At 38.1% G+C, this 6,095-nt stretch overlaps 1 protein-coding gene across 1 annotated transcript in view; it reads right to left on the bottom strand.

Annotated features, from left to right (window-relative positions):
* Positions 1-6,095, bottom strand: part of LOC117403557 (ras-GEF domain-containing family member 1B) — a 138,693-nt gene that overhangs the window by 95,938 nt on the left and 36,660 nt on the right. The gene's annotated exons all lie outside the window — the stretch shown is intronic.

Here is a 6,095-nt window from a genome sequence, read left to right as displayed (position 1 = left end):
TTATATGCAGTACTGGTAGCATTCTGCCTGTGGAGTTAATGACTGTGTTGGAAAACACAGACTGAGATCTGGTGTCAAGTGCAAATGGAAGTTCCCCTACTTATCGATCAACACCAGTCCCCATATTATTCAGGCAGCTTCTCTAAACTGTCATTTCTGTTTGTTAGCCATGCATCTTGTGAGAATAAGTGAAGTGAAAACACAAAACAATTCCATTTCAGTTTTCATCTAAAAGCAAAATACTGTTATATACCTGAAAATGGCACCATGCATCAGATTCCCCTTTTATTTGTGATAAAGGATTAAAGGGTTGCAAAAACATTACTCTGTTTCTATTTCAACATATATACAAGGGGTATCCATGTATTATAAAAAATAATAGATGGGCCTCTTCAGTGAGTTACAGGAAAACAATTCCATCTCGGGTTTCTGTGACAGTTTAAATTACTTGACCTTCGGTCTCGTAATTTATGACGTCACAGAAACTCTAGATGAATTACTTTCCTCTAACTCACTGAAGCCCATCTATATATATATATATATATAGTGTATATACAGTGCCTTGCAAAAGTATTCAGACCCCTGACCAATTCTCTCATATTACTGAATTACAAATGGTACATTGAAATTTCGTTCTGTTTGATATTTTATTTTAAAACACTGAAACTCAAAATCAATTATTGAAAGGTGACATTGGTTTTATGTTGGGAAATATTTTTAAGAAAAATAAAAAACTGAAATATCTTGCTTGCATAAGTATTCAACCCCCACACATTAATATTTGGTAGAGCCACCTTTCGCTGCAATAACAGCTTTAAGTCTTTTGGGGTAAGTATGTACCAGCTTTGCACACAGTGTCGGAGTGATTTTGGCCCATTCTTCTTGGCAGATTTGCTCCAGCTTGTTCAGGTTGGTTGGACGACGCATGTGGACCGCAATTTTCAAATAGTGCCACAGATTCTCAATGGGATTGAGATCAGGACTTTGACTGGGCCACTGTAGGACATTCACCTTTTTGTTCTTGAGCCACTCCAATGTTGCTTTGGCCTTGTGCTTGGGATCATTGTCCTGCTGAAAGGTGAATTTCCTCCTAAGCTTCAGTTTTTTAGCAGACTGAAACAGGTTCTCTTGCAGTATTTCCCTGTATTTTGCTCCATCCATTCTTCCTTCAATTTTAACAAGATGCCCAGTCACTGCTGATGAGAAGCATCCCCACAGCATGATGCTGCCACCACCATACTTCACTGTAGGGATGGTGTGTCTTGAGAAAGGGCAGTGTTAGGTTTGCGCCACACATAGCGCTTTGAGTTTTGGCCAAAAAGCTCTATCTTGGTCTCATCTGACCACAAAACCTTTTCCCACATCGCAGCTGGGTCACTCTCATGCTTTCTGGCAAACTCCAGACGTGCTTTCAGATGGTACTTTTTGAGTAACGGCTTCTTTCTTGCCACCCTCCCATACAGGCCAGTGTTATGCAGAGCTCTTGATATGGTTGACTGGTGCACCATTACTCCACTCCCAGCCAATGAACTCTGTAGCTCCTTCAAAATGATTGTTGGCCTCTCTGTGGCTTCTCTCACAAGTCTCCTTCTTGTTTGAGCGCTGAGTTTTGAGGGACGGCCTTTTCTTGGCAATGCCTGGGTGGTGTGATGTAGCTTCCACTTCCTGATTATTGATCCAACTGTGCTGCCTGGGATATCCAAACACTTGATATTATTTTGTACCCTTTCCCTAATCTATGCATTTATATTGCTTTATCTCTAACTTCTGTAGAATGCTCTTTGGTCTTCATTTTCCTTCAGATTCACAGCCTGACCAATGACCCTTCAACAGTGGGGTTTTTATCCAGAAAATGTGACAGCAACTTTAATGGTTCACAGGTGGAGGTTGTAAGGTAATTGTGTCCTCGTTAGGGCAATTTCTTTCATCGGTGTAAACTGGGAGCTTCCACAGCACAGGGGTTGAATACTTATGCAAGCAAGATATTTCAGTTTTTTATTTTTCTTAAAAATATTTCCCAACATAAAACCAGTGTCACCTTACAATAATTGATTTTGAGTTTCAGTGTTTTAAAATAAAATAGCAAACAGAATGAAATTTCAATGTACCATTTGTAATTCAGTAATATGAGAGAATTGGTCAGGGGTCTGAATACTTTTGCAAGGCACTGTATATATATATATATATAGTGTATTGCCAATACAGATTTTCAATATGTACTTTTTCTGTAATGAACAATCTAATGATATTGCAAAACACTAAAACATAAGTTTGATAGTTTAAATGTTATTATTAATAAATATACTATGGCTCCTCCAACATTGAACCCATATCCAGCTACTCAACCTGCTCATGCATGACCAATCACTTGCTTGATAACCTCTACACCTTATGTAATACCATGTAATTTAACATTAAAAGGGCTATTTAGGTTTAGGTCAGGATTGTGTTGAGTTTACTGAACTTTGAGGGGAAGATTTGACGAATCCTGCCAGCCTTTGTCCAGTAACTTGCAGGAGTATTCATTTCAGTAAAAAAGAAAGAAAGAAATCGATCTCTTGATACATTATTCAAAACTTCCATCGCAGAAATGGAAAGACACTGCAGTCTAATGACTTGACCATGATGCGGGTGAGTGTTAAAGAGTAAATGAAACGCTTGCTTCTCACTCCCAGCTGGTACGTTGGTTGTGGCCCCGAGCTATGTGAATAACAATCACATGACAATAATCCACAGGTCTGAAGTATTAATGTGTTATAAATATACAAGCAATATAATGACTCTCTTGCTCAAAAAATGAAAAATGTTAAATTAGAAAAAAGGGCTTTCAAACTGGAGCAGGAAAAAGAAAGGACTTTATAAATAGTAATTTGGTGGCTTGAAGTCTTATCTGTATAAGCTGCAGTAAGCTGCTTACTATCTACTTTCAGTCATTCAAATCTGTTAGCAGTGGAAGTAATGTATAATAGGTACGACTAACACATCAATCGTTTTGCTTTTTACACTGGAAGTATCCTACCGACTTGACCTGAATAAAACGTTTGTTTTGGCATTGCTATAAAAACAGCACATTTCCAGTCAGTTTATCAAATGATACGTAATAAAGAGACTTGCCAAACTTACCACAACATGATCTTTATTGTCCATTTTGCAAAAGACAATAACACATATTAACAAATGTTTTAGGTACATAAAACACTTATTTACATTTTTAAACATATATTAAAAATTGTTTTCAATAAATGCTCACAACGGGCGGGGGGACTGCTGATTTCTCACAACGGGTATTTAAATATTTCATGCAACACAGGTCGGATTTGCACCCATTCTTTCTGGACTTGACATAATAAACCAAGGTGACAACAGGTGTGTGGTGGCAATTGAAATTTTCCTCCATAAGCTGATCACCGCCTATTTTCCTGCACCTAAGAAACAACCACTGTATATCCAAAAGTCTGGGAACCACTGGTAAGATATTTAACATTGCTGACACTACCCAGCCTCCACGTCTAAAGGATGCACCTTATGTTGGCCAGCTTAAACATTTGCACAGCTGTTAGCTAAATAGCAATAGAGATTTTAGTTTTAATCATAATGCCTGACTGGTTAACTGGTGCACTATGCATTACATAAAGTGACAGCTGAATGGATCCTTCACATCATCTATAATGATTTGCTGCAGTTACTATGTATACATGAGTGTATATGAATTATTAAATCTACTGCGCTACAAAGTCTGGGGCACATACATTGCCCATACCTGGGGATCTTGTTGTGTAAGTCAGCTGTTATCATTTTTGTCAGAACATATTCATAGTAAGCGTGACATAACTTCATAATTCCAGTAGGATACTACTTCTCACAAGATGCTTGGATATATTGTGAGAAGTGATTAATTTAAATCAAGGGAAGTAATGTTAAAACTCTACAATGCTTTAGTAAGACCTCACCTAGAATATTGTGTTCAGTTCTGGTCACCTCGTCACAAAAAGGATATTGCTGCTCTAGAAAGAGTGCAAAGAAGAGCAACCAGAATTATCCCGGGTTTAAAAGGCATGTCGTATGCAGACAGGCTAAAATAATTGAATCTATTCAGTCTTGAACAAAGAAGACTACGCGGTGATCTGATTCAAACATTCAAAATCCTAAAAGGTATAGACAGTGTCAACCCAGGGGACTTCTTTGATCTGAAAAAAAGAAACAAGGACCAGGGGTCACAAATGGAGATTAGATAAAGGGGCATTCAGAACAGAAAATAGGAGGCACTTTTTTACACAGAGAATTGTGAGGGTCTGGAACCAACTCCCCAGTAATGTTGTTGAAGCTGACACCTTGGGATCCTTCAGGAAGCTGCTTGATGAGATTCTGGGATCAATAAGCTACTAACAACCAAACGAACAAGATGGGATGAATGGCCTCCTCTCATTTGTAAACTTTCTTATGTTCTTATGTTATAGGTCACAACGCTCATTGTCAGATTTTATTCAAAAGTTGAGTTTAGAGCTGTAATAAGAGGTGCAGCCACTTGTTGCACAGCAGTTGGAACCATTCCATATTTCACTATGAGCTAAATTAATTAGGTAATAGCCAGATTGCTTTAAATGTGTTTTTTCTGAAATTTGAATGTTGTCTTAAATAAATGATGTGTTAACATTTTTTGAACATTGACTTTGCATGCTCGGGGGCCACCGGTATATCCAATATAAACATAAGTCTGATTTGCATTGTTTAAAGACATGTATGTGAAGTGAGATCACATCCCACCATCACTCTTGGTTTTGGTGCAAGGGAGAAGTTATGAACTGTATGACTGAAAATGCTAAAAGTCGCAGTCGGCAGCATGTTTATTTCTGGACAATATAGTGGTTTGCCTCTGATCTGTGAATGAATTATACACACTCCATCTGCCAACACTCAGAATTGACTTAAAGAGCTGCAGTCTTTCAGATAGGACTTACCAATTGACATCAAAAAGATACTTTTAATGCCAGACGAGAAATGCATCAACCCTCTCAGCACTACAGATAGTCTAATGCTTGGGAGGTATTTCAGAACTGACTAATAAAAGTCTGGCACCAAAATGCAGCTTCTGTCTTGTTGATATCAAACTCCACATCAAACCCTGGTATACTGGCCAAATGAACTGGAATATATTTTTGTGTGCAACCTAGCATGAAGACAATCTTTTACAGAGCTAGCCTGTGCAATAAATCTGTACCTTGTATTATCACGCAGCTATTCATACTTGAATACTATAAAGATTCAGCTGTTTGCTTTAACTGTGTTTAGGTTTCCCATGTCTGGATCTGAGGTTGGTCTGGCTCTAGTCTAGAGCAGTTCAGGTTCTCATTTTTCTTGCAGAAGAAAAAATAAACCCTGGTGAACAGCTGGTGAGAAATCAAAGCGCACAGAAGCCTGCATTTCCACAAAGAGTGGGTGGGGTGGAGTTTGCTTTGATCCCATCACCTCCCGCTCCATCTGACTAAGCAGCCAGCCTGGATTGTCTTTGCTAGACTGACATCTTCTGGCTCATTTGAATAAGCCATAAAAACTGCTAATGTGCTGCTCAACCAAAACAAATTGGTCTATGAAGCCTTTGAGAGCCTCCTGGATCTGTTGCACAGCCTGAGCTACTTTTCATGTGAGGTGCTAACTTTCCTAAATAAAAAGAGTTGGTTCTACCTGAGGAATGTGAAATAGTATAGTTAGACCTTCAGGCCATCAGGACAGCTTTGAAAATAAGATTTACTTCATTCATTCTATTTTGTTTATTTAATAAAAGGTGCAAAATAAATTGGCATCAAATTATCAGGGGAGATACTTCATGTATGCAACATGTATTTAACATGTCTAGGCATTATGTTAGCTATGATCATTGTTTTAAAACACTGTGTTTTGGTATTGGCAGAAAGTCTGAAAATATTGAAATACTTCAGTGTAAATCAGATACGCCCTTGTATTCTGTGCCATTTTTCAACAAAAAACTAAGTTATGGTGGAATCAATGAGCTGGTCATATGTCATATCATGTCATATAGAACACTAAAGCCACCATAAGTTTAAATGAACTCTACTTCGTCTCCTGTGTTGTGCATT

This window comes from Acipenser ruthenus, chromosome 1 (assembly GCF_902713425.1).
Source record: "Acipenser ruthenus chromosome 1, fAciRut3.2 maternal haplotype, whole genome shotgun sequence".
In the NCBI taxonomy this organism is placed as follows: Eukaryota; Metazoa; Chordata; class Actinopteri; order Acipenseriformes; family Acipenseridae; genus Acipenser; species Acipenser ruthenus.
This window is presented reverse-complemented; position numbering and strand designations above follow the sequence as displayed.